We start from the raw sequence: 16,213 nt of genomic DNA, 5'->3' as shown, positions 1-16,213 counted from the left end.
CATGGGCAAGAAAACCTGGGAGAGTCCGCTTCCTCTTCACTGTTGTCACAGCTCCTCAGCCATGGTACTCTCTGCAGTTGGACCCAAGAGGGCAAGACAGTTGGAGAATGTGCCATCTCACTGTTCTTTGCTCCATCTCCTCACTCTTTGTCGCCACTCACTTCCTTAGATAGAAGACGGTGGTGGAAAGGCAGCAAGCAGAAGGGCAAGGAGCAACAAGGACACAGGGCTCCAGGGCGTGGAAGAGCTGCAGTTGCTGGCATGATACACAGCATCCCTGCTCATCTCCACCATTTGGTAGCACATAGCCAGCTGGCAAATGAGGGCACTTAAGGCTGACATAGGCTTTTCAGTTAGACACTCGCCCTGGGTGAGTTTGGCCTGCCATAACATGCTGCGCGGTTTCAGCCGGGAAGACAAAAACATAAAACTCGTTGACAGACAGATGACCCCTTTCTTTCTTTATATTGTCCCACAGCATTTTGACAGGGCCTTAAATCTAAGGCAATGGAGATAGTGGACTATTTGCCAATTTGCAGTAGGGTGACCTCTTGCTGGATGGGTTTGCCTGCGCAAAAATGAGCAATCAGGTTGACGATGCAAATGAGATCAAAATTAGAACTCTGTATCACTAATGAGCCCCCAGAGGTTGCCTGGACTGGAAGGATACATTTATTTCTGATGGATGTGGCCCAAAAAGACTGCTGCAGATACAGGAGCCTTGAAGCTACACATTTATATTCTTGGAAAGGCCACATGCCTGAAACTCCTGGAGATCATGTTGAGCTAAACCGCAGATCATAAACTATACCAAATGAATGAGAAAGAAAATTATCTGACATTTTGTGTCTACATCGCTTCGTCCTTCCTAGCCATCCAAGGAGATGTATGAGCTCAGTGGGTTTTTTTTCTGCTGTGGAGCTTCTATCAAGTCTTTCTTTCTCATTCTCTCTCTCTTTCCCCCTCTCCCCCTCCTTTTCTCTTTCTCTCTCTGATTGAAGGCTTGATAGTGTAGATGAAGAAAATATCAGATGTTGGACTTTGTGGCTCAGGGAACTTAAAGGAAGAAAGAGCGCTGCAGCCTCAGTGAGCAGGAAACTTGTCAAATGACAAATGGCTTCATTAGATTCATACTGAAAACAGATAGAAGTTCAGCTTAAAAAAAAAGGAGTGGCACAGCTAGGATTTTCTTCAGTGCAAAGAGTCCAAGCTTGCTTGTGAATTCTTCCAAAGCACAGATTGCTACACTACCATCAGACTGTGTTACACATATGCCTGCCTGCCTGCCTGCCTGCCTGCCTGCCTGCCTGCCTGCCTGCCTGCCTGCCTGCATTTGTTGCTTAGTCATTTAGTCATGTCCGACTCTTCGTGACCCCATGGACCAGAGCACTCCCTCATGCAGTTTGGTCAAAGAACACCATCCAACCATCTCGTCCTCTGCCGTCCCCTTCTCCTTGTGCCCTCCATCTTTCCCAATATCAGGGTCTTCAACTCCCTCATGCAGTTTGGTCAAACTCATGCTGGTAGCTTCAAGAACACCATCCAACCATCTTGTCCTCTGCCGTCCCCTTCTCCTTGTGCCCTCCATCTTTCCCAACATCAGGGTTTTTTCCAAGGAGTCTTCTCTTCTCATGAGGTGGCCAAAGTATTGGCGCCTCAGCTTCACGATCTGTCCTTCCAGTGAGCACTCAGGGCTGATTTCCTTAAGAATGGATAGGTTTGATCTTCTTGCAGTCCATGGGACTCGCAAGAGTCTCCTCCAGCACCATAATTCAAAAACATCAATTCTTCGGCGATCAGCCTTTTTTATGGTCCAGCTCTCACTTCCATACATCACTACTGGGACTACTGGGAAAACCATAGCTTTTACTATACGGACCTTTGTTGGCAAGGTGATGTCTCCCCTCCAATAAAAATAGGGACATCACACACAAAACACTGAAGACTAGAAACCTGGGTCCTAGCCCCATGACCAAAGTGACTTTTTGCAGAAACTGGCTTTACCCAAGATGTGTGAATATGTGTGAGCAGGTGAATAGTGATTCTTACTGAGGTCTTTAGTTTTTTAGAGATCAGAGATTATTTATATTAGCACTTCAGGTGAAAGCCAGATTGTTTATTGATCATTTTCAGTCAGAAGGGAGCAGTAATGTGATTCCTGTGATCCCAGCTTTATCTTAGATATTATCATGAAACACTCAGATCCTCAGCATGGATTTTGTTGGTTCTTTTGATGTTTGGAAGCAGTTCTAAATTTCTTGGAGAAATGATGCCTTCCTATAGGAAATGTAGAATATGCAACTGTTGTAAGTAGTAGTACTTAGACAGTGGATTTGGTTATTAGGTAACACAATTGTTTCTGGCAGCCGTCGCTTTGTTGTAAGAAAATCTGGAAGGCTGGGAACATGTGGATAATATACAAAATTATATAAAACAGCTCAAAAACTGGGTTCAGCCTGAGGTCACATGCAATAACCACCAATTCATGAATGGCATGGTCCTAAGCAGTTGGGGAGAGATGTTTCTTTAATTCAAGGGGAGTGGGAAAATCACAGGAATTCAATGAAGTATGAATGGATCCATGGCCTTAATTCTGATCACAACAAACCTGCAACATAGGTTTTGATTATTCCCATTTCACAGAAGGAGACCTGGGCCTGAGAGATAGTGATTTGCTAGCGAGAATTCAGCAGGGGCTGCATCCAGCACAACTTTCTGTCTGCTGAATCACAATGGCTCTTGATCATGAGATCATAAGGATGGGACAATCTGTAAATTTGAGATTCTCTCCATTTCTCATCCCTTCCAATCTAAAGTGGAGGTCTCTACATTTCTGCCTTTTTCTTCTTTTCTTCCTTTTTTCCAAAAGGTCCTCATGAAAATTCACTGGCACTTTAGTGTGTACAGTGGTACCTCTGGTTACAAACTTAATTTGTTCTGGAGGTCCGTTCTTAACCTGAAACTGTTCTTAACCTGAGGTACCACTTTAGCTAATGGGGCCTCCCACTGCCACCGCCATGTGATTTCTGTTCTCATCCTGAGGTAAAGTTCTTAACCCAAGATACTACTTCAGTGTTAGCGGAGTCTGTAACCCGTAGTGTTTGTAAACTGTGGTGTTTGTAACCCAAGGTCCCACAGAGATAAGAAAACAAGAGTTGCTATATTGTCGGGAGAGGTCACTTTGTGGTTTGCATGGAGAAGCCATTTTCAACAGAGCCCAGTGATGGAACCATGCAGTCGTATTGAGGCAGCACTGGTTGTTGAAATTTTGTGCCCCTAACAATTTTGTGCCTGGGGCAACTTCCCCTGTGGCCCACCTGCACCACTCTGCAGTGTTGCCTAACACACATTTTTTGCAAAGCAATTTCCTCTGTGTGATGCATTTTCCTATGTTACTTTTGCTAATATATGCACTTTTATGCGGACTTTACCACAGTATATGCATTTTTGTATGCATGACTTGGCTAGAGAACTGCACTGCAAGACATGGAGAAATGCAAATTCTGAAAGAGAGCTGTGTTTCAGTTCATGCATTGTTTTGGAAAGTCTGAATCAGGGAGGTTCAGCTTTAAAGGCAAGCTAAGGGGGTACCGTAATCCTATAGCAAGCTCCATGGAGATGAGCAATCTAGAATGTAGTGGATCACTGGCTCAGGCAGCTGGGTCAGGCTGGGCCAGCATTAAGCCTCCAACCTCAGCTCAGCTGAAGATATGCTAGCATAACTTGCTCATCCCAGGTCATGAAGCTGAGCTGAAGCTGGCTGAACTGAGGTTGGTATAAGTCCCACCCACCCCCACCCCCGGGATATTTTTGGAGCATGGCAGGGACAGGATCAGAGCAGGAAGGGACTTCGGCTGGATCCTAAGCCTGTTCATCTTGGTCACATGATGTGGCAACCCAGCAAATTCCACTATTTGAAAGGCTTCTTCTTCCTCTGCCAGGTTTAGGTAGGGTTGCCATATTTCAAAAACTGAAAATCTGGACACAAAAGTTGTTGAATTTTTGGGGGGCAAAGTTGTTTATCTTTTTTTTAGCTCCCCCCCCCCAGCTATTTTTTAGGAAATTTGCCAAAATCTACACTTCTGACATGGGTTGACATACGTCCTGGACATTTCAATGATTTCCACCTGGACACTGCTTACAACAGTCGGGTCCCAGCTATGAAATTTTGGACATATGGCAACCCTAGTTTAGGCAGAGAAGCAGTGGAAGCCCCACTGCTGATTGGGGTTTGAATTTCATGTAATTTTACACCGGCATGATTTACAGCTTCTTGTGCATAGGATTGCTCCTTAAAGAGATTTTCTTCCACATCCCCAGGTCATGGAAGGGGAATGGTCTGTGGCTCGTCTCTTGAGTCATATGGCGTTATTATTCTTCAGCCCCGAACACAACGAGAAGCTTCAAGAAATAGGAAACCACACATTATGCATGTGATTTTAAACCAAATTGTTAGATCAATTTGTAAACTACTTTAGGAGACAGGTTTTCCCTCGAGGGCAGTCTCTCCTATGGAACACACTGTGTGGCAGATAACCTGACAGAATAACTTTGAACACTTGTCTGATGTAAGCACACCCAAAAGCCCTGCAGGGAAGCAGAGCATTTAGCAGGATTGCTATATCTGGAAAGGAAATCTGACGTGTTAAATTCCACCTTTTCGACGATTCACACCGTAGCTTCTTAGCAGGATGCAGGAGAAAGGGTGAAATTCATTTTGAATGAATAAGACATGGCTTGAATGAAATACTCTGTGATTGGTTTTGTGCGTGTGTGTTTAATTGCTTCCTATTCATGCCTTTGAAACTAAAATATGACCAGAATTTGTAACTATCTATTAGAAGAGATTGGGAGTAATTGTTAGAGGAATCTTACTGTTTTGACACTGTGCTATTATCATTTCAACTCTTGTGTTGGTTGCAAAAGCGGGTGGGTGTGTTGTTTGTGGTGTAGTTTCATAAGTCACTTTCTAATTACAACTATCCAGGCAGAAAGGGAGGGGGGTAATGTATAGATTGCTAGAGCATGGGGGATAAAATACAAATGAATCCTGATTTAGACCATAAAACATAATGATTAAGAGAAGAACCTCCATGCCTATATTTTCTAAGAAACCACATAATGTATTTTCCATTCAGGAGAGGAGACGTATTCAAAAGCAGCCAGGACCACAGGTGCTAAGCTGTTTGTATTTTCAGGTGAAAAGAATCTGAAGAATGATTGTTTCCATTAAAATCAATGCTTTTCAAAACAAACAAAAAACAAAAAACAAATTTAACTTATAGTGAGAACAGAGCTGGCTAACAGGTAGAGATGCTTGACCGCCATGACCTCCCTGCCAATTTGGATACAATAAAGGAACTGGAGGCCCCTCGACTGTCCTCGGGTCCAGTATTGGACCACTTCGACCGGATATCCCCAGCCAATGTGGACAGACTCCTCCGAGCTGGAAAGCCCACCACCTGTCCTCTTGACCCGTGCCCGTCTTGGCTGATTAGAGCGTGTCCAGACGAGGTGCGGGCCCTCCTGGGGGATATCATCAATTTGTCCCTTGGCACGGGGACATTCCCAGGGGAACTGAAGGAGGCAGTGGTGCGCCCGCTCTTAAAGAAAACATCATTAGATCCTTTAGATCTATCCAATTACCGCCCGGTTTCGAATCTTCCGTTCCTGGGTAAGGTGATTGAGAGAGCGGTTGCTGAACAGCTTGGTGGGTTTCTGGATGAAACATCGGCTCTGGATCCATTCCAGTCCGGCTTCCGCGCTGGCCATGGGACCGAGACGGCTCTGGTTGCCCTAACAGATGATCTTCGTAGACAGCTGGATCGAGGCGGGTCGGGGCTGCTGATTCTTCTAGATTTGTCAGCAGCTTTTGACATGGTCGATCATGAACTTCTGGACCACCGCCTTGCCGACGTGGGGATCCAGGGCACAGTCCTTCAATGGCTGCGCTCGTTTCTCTCTGGTCGGGGACAGAGGGTGGCGCTTGGGGGGGAATTGTCATCGCGCCACTCCTTGGTGTGTGGAGTGCCTCAGGGTGCGATTCTCTCCCCGATGCTTTTTAACATCTTTATGCGCCCCCTCGCCCAGCTTGTCAGGAGTTTTGGGCTGGGCTGCCATCAGTATGCTGATGACACCCAACTCTATCTGTTGATGGATGGCCATCCTGACTCGGCCCCAGACACACTGATCAGATGCTTGGAAGCTGTGGCTGGATGGTTGCGTGGGAGCCGGTTGAAGTTAAATCCTTCGAAGACAGAGGTCCTCTGGCTGGGACGGGATGATATGGGACTGAGGGGGCAGCTCCCATCTCTTGCGGGGGTGCAATTAGTGCCAGCACCGTCCGTTAAGAGTTTGGGTGTAATCTTCGATACCTCCCTCTCCATGGAGGCGCAGATTGCAGCTATTACAAAGGCGGCATTTTTTCATCTCCGCCAAGCTAAGCAGTTGGCTCCTTACCTCTCTCGCCCTGACCTAGCTACTGTGATCCACGCGACGGTCACCTCCAGACTGGATTATTGTAACTCGCTCTACGTGGGGCTGCCCTTGAGACTGACCCAAAAACTCCAGCGGGTGCAGAATGCCGCAGCGAGACTCCTTACGGGATCTTCGCTGCGAGATCACATTCATCCGGTGCTATACCAGCTGCACTGGCTCCTGGTGGAGTACAGGATCAGGTTTAAGGTGCTGGTTTTAACCTTCAAAGCCCTATACGGCCTAGGACCCTCGTACCTACGGGACCGCCTCTCCTGGTATGCCCCACAGAGGAACCTACGGTCTTCAAACAAAAACACCTTGAAGGTCCCAGGCCACAGAGAGGTTAGGCTGGCCTCAACTAGAGCCAGGGCCTTTTCGGCTGCGGCTCCAACCTGGTGGAATGCTCTGTCACAAGAGACAAGGGCCCTGCAGGACTTGACATCTTTCCGTAGGGCCTGCAAGACAGAGCTGTTCCGCCAGGCCTTTGGTTAGGGCGCAGCCTGACTCCCTCCTCTGGCAACCTTTACAAAACTTTATGGCTGCCATCAATCTTGATTTTAATTAATTTTTATAATGTTTTTATAATGTCGCACTATTTTGGTGTTGTTAGCCGCCCTGAGCCCGGCTTCGGCTGGGGAGGGCGGGATATAAATAAAATTTATTATTATTATTATTATTATTGAAGAATATGATCTTTGAAAATTCCAATGCAAAACTCACCTAACCCAAACCTTCTGGATGAATGTGCCAACTGGAATGTCACTGCCTATTGAACTTCACACATCTCCAAATGTTCAGATGCAGTTCTCAGATCAAGATAGTTTTTAATAATAAAATAATAATATGGATACATAGATATATATTTTGAAATAATACAAATGGACAAAGGAGTGTCCTGCAGCAGGCATGATTGGCGTCCCAATCCTGCCTGGTCCATAGTGTTCTCTGTAGGGAAGCCACTTGCAAACCAGCCCCTGTGCACGTGGGGTGGGTGTGAAGCCTGCAACCCCACCTCCTCTCCAGTTCGGAAGTGGCTTTCTCAGAAAGGAGACTTGGGAGATGGGCTTCTACCTTCTCTCAGCAGTCAGGGTAGTCCTGCTTCTTTTCAGAAGGTTTTCCCACCCAATGCCTGCCTCTCCTTCCTGCCTGACACCCTACCCCCTGAAAGCCTCAGGGAGCTCATCCTACACTCGAGTAGGAACCTGGCAGAGACACATGCCCAACTGGCATGTTCTCTCCCTCCTGGTCAATCGTTCAGGAGCTACAAAAGCTTTCTTCTGCCCGAACCGACACTGGCACACTTAGGGATCCACAGAGTCTTTGCAGCTTGCGTAACAGACCTCAGCAACTCAGCATTTTGGCTAATCTGCTTTATTTACATATAAACACACACGGAGCACTGCAACATGGCTCCCTCTCTCTCTAGCATCAGACAGCAAAGAGAAAGATCAAAGGACAATAGTCTCACTTCGCAGACCACAGTAACACAAACATCAAGTCTCCATCACTTCCCACTCTGTGGAGTCAAAACATATACCGTCATGTGAAAGACAGCAACCCCATGACTGCAATCATGGAGCAGGAATTCTAACACCAACCTGACTGGTACTGAACTTGGCTGTGTTTCCCCAACTCATCCAACCCCCCAACCCCTCTGAATATGCTAGATTTGGCTCAGGACCCTGTTGAATCTGGTGCACACGTTCCTATTAATTACACTACGATACTTATCGCGAAGCAGGAAAAAGGAAAAGAAGATAGCCTCCCATTCCTGTGCACAGTGATCTCGATAAAAAAAATGTGGTCCACACACATTAAATGGGAAAGAGAGACATACTAGCATACTGCACATTAAATATAATGGGCAGTTTAACCCTGAAACTGTTTGATGGGACACGACAGATACGACGGCCAATGCTTTTAAGCTGAAAAGAGAAGCACTCTTCACATAAAGTCTTGCTTGGCCTGGATATCAGCTGCCTGTTGCCATGATCAGTTTCATTTGGTCAGCACCAATCGCTAAAGGATGTCACTGATCATGTGCAATAAAGCAGTATTAGGTCCTGAGCACATCTGGGATTAAGCCATGGACTCGACTCCTTTACTGAGAACTCATTTTTGCCAGTCAGGTCTGATTAAAGGCTGAAGAAACCAATTTCAGCCCACTTTACTTTCCTGTGTTTCTCATTGTTTATTTCATTAGGACGGTGTCTGGCCCTGGGACTCTGGCGCTGCCTAGCAGGAGATGCCACGGGCTCATCCCTTCAGTGATTGATTGCACTGACTGCAAAGCAGTATTGAAAACAGCCTCTCAGTTAAGTCGCATTTGTCAGACTTCTCTGCAAAATTCCTGCATCAGAAGCTCTGTGGAGGAATGCAGGTAAAGAAATGATTTAGAAATGTTTGGGAACAGCAGAATGAGAATACTGACATTTGGTTGAGAGGAGTGGCATTTGGTGCCAAAAATACACCCCTCAACAAAACCCTGTATCAGAATGTCCTTCGTTGTCTCTCTCTCTCCAGGGAGAGAGAAGCCAATCAGGAAACACATAGTGAGTGAGATAATATATCTACATAATCAATCATATCTGTTTATGCAAAGAAATGGAGGATCACACTGTTTCCTGTGTGAATGGGATGATGCTCCTTCTGCTTTGCTGCCATAGCTTCATTGCTTCTGGATCTCTGGACAGCAGGTGGCTGTTCTCAGTGAAGAAGCTTCCAGCTCAGCAATGACATCATTTCCCCAGGCTGGCCATTGGATCTTTCTGGGCAGAAAGGACTAAAGGCTTCCTGGTGCAGCTGAGTCTTGCTTGAGCAGCTCCTCGACTTATGTAGGGTCCTTGATGGTTTGGAACCACGATCTTCCTGGGTTCTAGATCATGCTGGAAGCCTCCATGAGTAAAGAAGGCTTCACACACAGAGGCTGTGTGTAGAACAACAAAATCTGTCATAGGGGACAGTGCCAAGGAGCATGCCCTCACTTCCCTCACCAATCATGTGATTGGAATCATGTGTGGGACAACACCTAAAAAGTTCTTCACATGATGCATGGGGCTCGTGGACATTGGGCTGTATCCAACCAAGTAATACTCAGAGCAGGGCCATTGAAATTAATAGAGCTAAGTTAAGTATGCCCATTGATATCACTGAGCCTACTCTGAGTTGAAATTAACTGGATACTGCCAATTGTCAATACTACTATTGCGTGGACAGGCGGAGTCCCCAGATCCCGAGCGCCCCCCCCCCATCATGTGGAATAACGACTCAAGACAACGTGCTATGGGATTAAATTGGCGACAACTTTCTTAAATTTCAAATGTGGGTAGACCTTGGCTCAGGCATTGGGCGTTTTCCCTCCCCAGTCCCCAGCCGGGGACCTAGGAAGCATCAGGGTTATCCAGTGTTTGTGTGGGGGATGGGCCGGCTCTGGAGAACATATGTTCAAGCAGAGATAGCTGCCCCCTGTTACGCTGCCGCCACAGGGGAGAGCAATGACTACCTTTCGGCGTACGGTCAAAGCCTCCCTTCAGAAACCCCTTTAACGGGGAACGCTGGTATCGCCGCTGCAAAGAGGAAGATGGACAAAAGGATTCCGCCCAAGGCCTGATACTGCCAAAGTTGTGACGTTTTGCTATGGGAAAGGCGAAACCTGCCAATGCAGGGAAATTCCTTTCCGGCCCTTTAACAGCAACCTTGACGTAACAGCGCCCGCATACCTGTGAAGGAAAGGTTAACCTGCAAAACCTGTGAGGAAAAGTTAACCTGCAAAATAAGGCATTAACTGAGGGTGGGTGGGGTGGGAGAAGCTCTGGAGCAAAGTGAGGATTCCCAAGTAAGATCCTCCCTCTATTGTGTGGGCAGGTAATCCCTCTCCTACCTGGCCTGATCTCCTTGGCAACGCTTCCCCCAGGTGGGATTGGACAGCTGACTGGGGTAGGCGGAGACCTCCAGGTATCCAACCTGAGGGAAGGCAAAGCCAAGCCTATGCTGATGGAGCCGCTCCAGATCCAGGGGCTGCGCGCGTCCACGCAAAGGTCGCCCCCAGTTTTATGCGGGGAGCGGTCACTACTACTTCTACTAAGAATAATATCCCACACATCTGGATGGGTTGCCCCAGTCATTCTGAGCAGCTTACAGCACATATAAAAACATAATAAAACATCAAACATAAAAACTTTCTGATACAGGGCTGCCTTCAGATGTCTTCTAAAAGTTGTGTAGTTGTTTATTTCCTTGACATCTGATGGGAAGGCATTCCACAGGGCAGACGCCACTACCGAGAAGGCCCTCTTCCTGTTTCCCTGTAATTTAACTTCTTGCAGTGAGGGAACCGCCAGAAGCCACTCAGAGCTGGACCTCAGTGTCCGGGCTGAACAATGGGGGTAGAGATTCACTTTCAGGTATACAGGGCCAAAGCCATGTAGGGCTTTAAAGATCAACACCAACACTTTGAACTGTGCTTGGAAACATACTGGGAGCCAGTGAAATGAATACATGCTGGTGGATAGACTTTTGCCAAGAACTCTTTCTGCAGTTGGCTCTCTCTCATGTCCTTTCTCTGTGGGTCATTCTTGAGGCTCTGCCTGATGCCTATCCTGCCAGTGTAACCCTTGATGAGTACATCCCATCTTTTCTCTTCACAGCTAAGGAGAAGAGATAATGTTGCACCTAGCTATGAGATACTCATGGAGAGCAAATAGATCCATGCTGTCAACATTGGTTTGTATCCCATGCTTGTCCTGCTTAGAGTAAATGCATTGGATTTCATTACCATGACTAACTTAGGTCCATTAACTTCAATAGGCCTTCTCGTAGGACTAACATTAGATTCAACCCATGGTTTTTTAAAAAAAATTGTACCGATGCAGGGGAAAAAAATCATCTGAGCAAATTGAGATGCTAGACCAATGATGTCCAATTCAAATGCTGTGCTAGGAAATATTTAGGCAAGTCGATCCAATATGTGAAAATTTGGTTACGGTACCCAGATGTTCTTGGCAGTCCTTTTGAGGACAGACTTTGTTCTTTGTGAGCTAGTACTTGGATAGACCATCAAAGCTTCCATATGCTGACCTACTCTAACAAAAGCACAAAAGCTAAACATGAAAGTCAATCTTCTTCTGGGTTGACCACTTTATTTATAGTACTTAGTTCAGCCTGGAGTCTTCTCTTAATATAATAAGCTTTGGTCATATTTCAGACACCTGTCTCTATCCACTTAAAGCAGCCTTTGCCTGATGGACACTAAATAGGTTATTTGCTGCAGTGCTTTTGCTGACAGTAATAGATATGGACAGGAGCATCCTTTATGAGGCAAGATTGAAGTTTTGGTCCCACCAGATTTGAGATGGAGACTTGCCACAGCTCAGATTCCACCATTGCTATTAAGAGAGATTTCAGCAGCCAGATGGTTAGGGAGAATATTGAGTTTCATGTGCACTTCTTAAAGATTAGTGATTTGTGGAAGTGGATGCTGTTACCTACACTTTATCTGTGAAGTGAAGGTAATGCTCAATGACACAAGACCAAAATGTGTCTTATATAATGTGTTTTGTTTTATTGTGACTGTCATTATCCCCATCCTAATTTGTCCCATGAAAGTTTACAGTTTCACTTCCAGATGCTGCAGGCTAAATAGGATGCTATTGCATCCTACAATGATTTTTGAGACAATGGAGTGATTGTATGTAATTCCTCTGCTGTGTCAATATAAACCTATGCAGAGGTGGAAATTATCTGGAACATACCTATAGCTCAGAATGTAAAAGCAAATACTGTATGTCAATATGGAATTTATGCAATGATGTATCTAAGCCAGCGTTCCCCAGTCTTCTGAGCCTCAAGGCATACTTTATTTTTCTGAATTAAACCAGAGGTACATGTTAAAAGCTTTAGACGGCACAGGAGTAATAATTACTGGTCCTCACCCAAAGGGTCATCTTGTCCAACCCCCTTTGATGTATTGTCTGTCTCCATTTGCCATCTTGAATCCCTACTCTTCATGGAGCAACAAGAGATATCTCTGGGGTCATTCACTGCCCAGATTTTTTTCTTCTGCTTCATTTTGATGCATGGATTATTTTCGTCCTCTGCTGCTACAGAGATGGAACTGTTTTAACAGAAATCTGATTTAGTCTTAATTTTAAAGGCAAACACTCTGAATTTGCACTTTCCAAAACAACAAAAGAACCCAAATACAGCTGCTTTGGATGTCATTAGACTACCACTCTCATCATCCCTGACCAATGGCCATGATTGCTGGGGCAAATTGGAAGTTGTGGGTATAACAACGTGTGGAGAGCTATAGGTTCCTCACTCCTGGTTCAGCCAGTACTTCTGGAGCTCACAAACATGGTCTGAAGACAACAGTCAGTAACTGGTACCAAGAGACATGATAATGGCACAAATAGATGTCTACTCAATGTATAGCCCCATAAAATTAAATAGAGCTTATTCCCCAATAGATGGCTATCAGATTGCAACCTAAAATCACTAAAATAAAAGAAGTTTTCCCTCTTTGCGCTCCCTCACCATCCAAAAGATTCTTCTTCAGGTAAAAAAAAAATGCACAAGCTCTAACCTATAATATGCTAACGTTATATAAATACGCACAAGCACTTCTACAGTTTATGACTTCATAGAAGAGTGCAGCTTCAAGCCTTAATAGGCAGTGGTATGATTCTCCTGGAAGAATAACATTAGTAAAATGTCATTATGTAGCTGTAGATGATAAACAGGGACTTCTTGAAGTCATATCCAATGCATAATTGTGCAGACAGAAACAAAACTGTTTATATACCCACATGCGGCATTTTAAATACATGTCTGACTTTCATTTTCCAAAATGCTCTCATTTCACACACCAAGGCTGCAATTGCCTGCACATATCTGCTCAGAAGTAAACCCCATTGTGTTCAATGGCGCTTACTCTCAGGTAAGTAAGCATTGGACTGCAGCCTTATACACTATAATTATACTAAGGCAAACAATAAATAAAAAGCTTCATTTTCTAGGAACAATCGTCTTATTACCATAGATGTGTGCAAGAACTGTAAAATTGATTTGCCAAGATCTGTTCAACCTTCCTTTAAAGGACACAGGAGATTTTCTTCGACAAGAGCACGGCACGAGGTCACATTTGTTGGCATTAACTTACTTCCTTGTGTGTATGATGGATCCATCCCTTAATCCTTGCCAGGATCCTGGAAGACTCTGATTTACAAACTAGTTTATCCCAGGTCTTCATGTGGATTAGCGAGATAACATGCACTCTGGGATGAAGACCCAGATAGTACTTTTGCTGTATGTCTGCATAGAACCAGAGAAATGAAAGCTGAAAGCTGAAAGCCTCTGATGTCTAATCTCAGAAATCCCCTGTATACAAGTACATTAACACATCATTATTGAAACCACAACAATGCCATTGGAATGATGCTGATATAGTGCAGCCTTTGTAAACCAGAGACCCTCCAGATGTTTCAGCTATGTCTCCCAGCATCCATGCTGGTTGGGGCTGTTCAGATCCGTAATGCTTTAGCATCTGTAGGGCACCAGGTTGGGGAAAACCAACAGAATGACAAATACGTGCATTTATATGCACATTTCCCTCTTACACATCAGGGCTGCAATTGCCTGCACATATCTGCTCAGAAGTTAACCCCATTGTGTTCAATGGGGCTTACTCTCAGGTAAGTAAGCATTGGACTTACATTCACTTTTTTCCATTCAGGTCTTGGGGGACTGCATGTCAAAAAACTGGGACATGGGTTTAACTGTGGATTAAACTACTGAGCCTCTTGGGCTTGCCGATCCGAAGGTTGACGGTTCAAATCCCCGCAACGGGGTGAGCTTCCGTTGCTCAGTCCCAGCTCCTGCCAACCTAGCAGTTTGAAAGCACGTCAAAGTGCAAGTAGATAAATAGGTACTGCTCCAGCAGTAAGGTAAACGGCATTTCCGTGCGCTGCTCTGGTTTGCCAGAAGCGGCTTAAGTCATGCTGGCCACATGACCCGGAAGCTGTACGCTGGCTCCCTCGGTCAATAAAGCAAGATGAGCGCCGCAACCCCAGAGTCGATCATGACTGGACCTAATGGTCAGGGGTCCCTTTACCTTTACAGCAAAAACTGGAGAAGGGTGAATTCCATTGCATTGCTGTGTTTCATTTCTTGCATTGATTGTGTGAATTTGAGAAGCTCGCATAATGAACTGAACCCAGTTTCTCCCCCAGCCCTTCTCTCCTGTTCTTATAACACTGGGGGAGCCATTCACCCTCCCCCTATGCTTGAAGTAGATTCACCATAGACCAGCCATTGCCATCTTAAAAAAGGGACATTAAAAGACACAGCATGGTAATTGACAAGGTCAAAAAAGTGTACAGCAGTCCTTAATCACAATCAGTACACAGAGCCATTCTGTAAGTTTTTCAATAGGCATTCCATTCTCCCGATGAAGTGATTCATTACCTAAGCAGTTAGTCAAAATAGCCATTAGGGACACAATGTGGGTTGGCTTGTTCTGCAGTCCTTTCTGAGAGTTTTAAGAGTTCCAAGGCCTTGCAGTGGTGTGCAGAACAGCAGCAAAGCAAATAAGAACTCGCAGCATTTATAACACAATTTACATCCTATCTCACAATCGCAGAATTGGAAAGGAAGTTACATGTCATCTAGTCCAACCTCCTGTTTAAAGAAGGATCTGCAATGCAGGTTTTAAATATTTCCTATTTACCTATGAAGGTTGCTGGATTATCGAACCATTGCCTGTTTAGTTATAAAACTTGTTTCAAAATAGGCTCATCGGGTGCCAATAACAGTCAGACCAAGAGTCCTAATTTTGCTGCATGCAGACCTTTCTAAAGGTTTTGGAGCTTAATTAAGCAGCCTCTTATTAAGCATCACTTACTTAATGGTGAGAATGAATATGCCACCCGCAAGTCAGGTGAGATAGCACTAGACAGGTTTTCAGAGAGTCGACTGCCACTTGCTTTGCTGCTGCCTTCTTGCAAGATTGCTGCACCATAGGACTGGTTCATTCCACCCCGTTTCTCACCATTTAATTACTCAGCGGCACCAAATGACTCACAGCTGGATCTGCTAACCACTTCCACTGACTGGCATTGTTTTTGAGGGGATGTGAGGTGATCTGGAAGTTCTGTGTCCAGGGACAGGTCCGCCATACTCATTTTACACATTCAGGTAACTGGCTGGGGTTCCAGTCAAAACACTGCTGCTCATTCTGAAAGATGTCCGTAAGGGAGAAGAGGGGTGACCTTGGCTGATATGTTACTTGATTAGTGTTTTCCAATATTTACCAAATAAAAGTGATTGCCTCTAAAATGTGAACCATCCCTGTGTGAAAAGTGTTAGGTACTGATATATGTAAGCCATTCCTGTGAAGTAGAGAGATGTGGAACACCTCTTTTGCTATATGTGATATTTCTATAGGTGATATGTGACTTATCTTCTTTCCCACCCCTCAGGCTTTTGGGAGACTGCGGGAACTATCCCATGCACAATAATCTGGTGTAAAGCGTGCTGGTGTGAGTTAAATTGGTTTAAAGCTTAACCACACTTCCACTTCTCCTGTTGCTTTCCCCCTCTGCTTTTCCCTGGGTTTTCTCCAGAGCAACGTTTCCTCCAATTTAGCACTAAAGAGCAGTTTTTCCCTGGGATAGAAGTAGAGTGAGGGCGAAACAGCTGAGACCCATGCTTTCTATGCATGGGACAAGTAGAAGTGTGG

At 45.2% G+C, this 16,213-nt stretch overlaps 1 long non-coding RNA gene across 2 annotated transcripts; it reads left to right on the top strand.

The window, feature by feature from the left end:
- The first annotated feature begins 3,657 nt into the window (after positions 1-3,657).
- On the top strand, positions 3,658-13,608 carry LOC309374351. Of its 2 annotated transcripts, XR_014170545.1 has the most exons (4): positions 3,658-3,736; positions 8,681-8,857; positions 11,124-11,199; positions 13,494-13,608. It is a non-coding gene; the product is annotated as an uncharacterized lncRNA (long non-coding RNA). The 2 variants fall into 2 exon arrangements; XR_014170546.1 differs by lacking the exon at positions 13,494-13,608 and having other exon boundaries at positions 11,124-11,247.
- Positions 13,609-16,213: the final 2,605 nt, after the last annotated feature.

Source organism: Podarcis melisellensis, assembly GCF_964234715.1.
Source record: "Podarcis melisellensis genome assembly, chromosome: 7".
In the NCBI taxonomy this organism is placed as follows: Eukaryota; Metazoa; Chordata; class Lepidosauria; order Squamata; family Lacertidae; genus Podarcis; species Podarcis melisellensis.
Note: the sequence above shows the minus strand (reverse complement) of the source record. Positions and strands in the feature narration are given on the sequence as shown.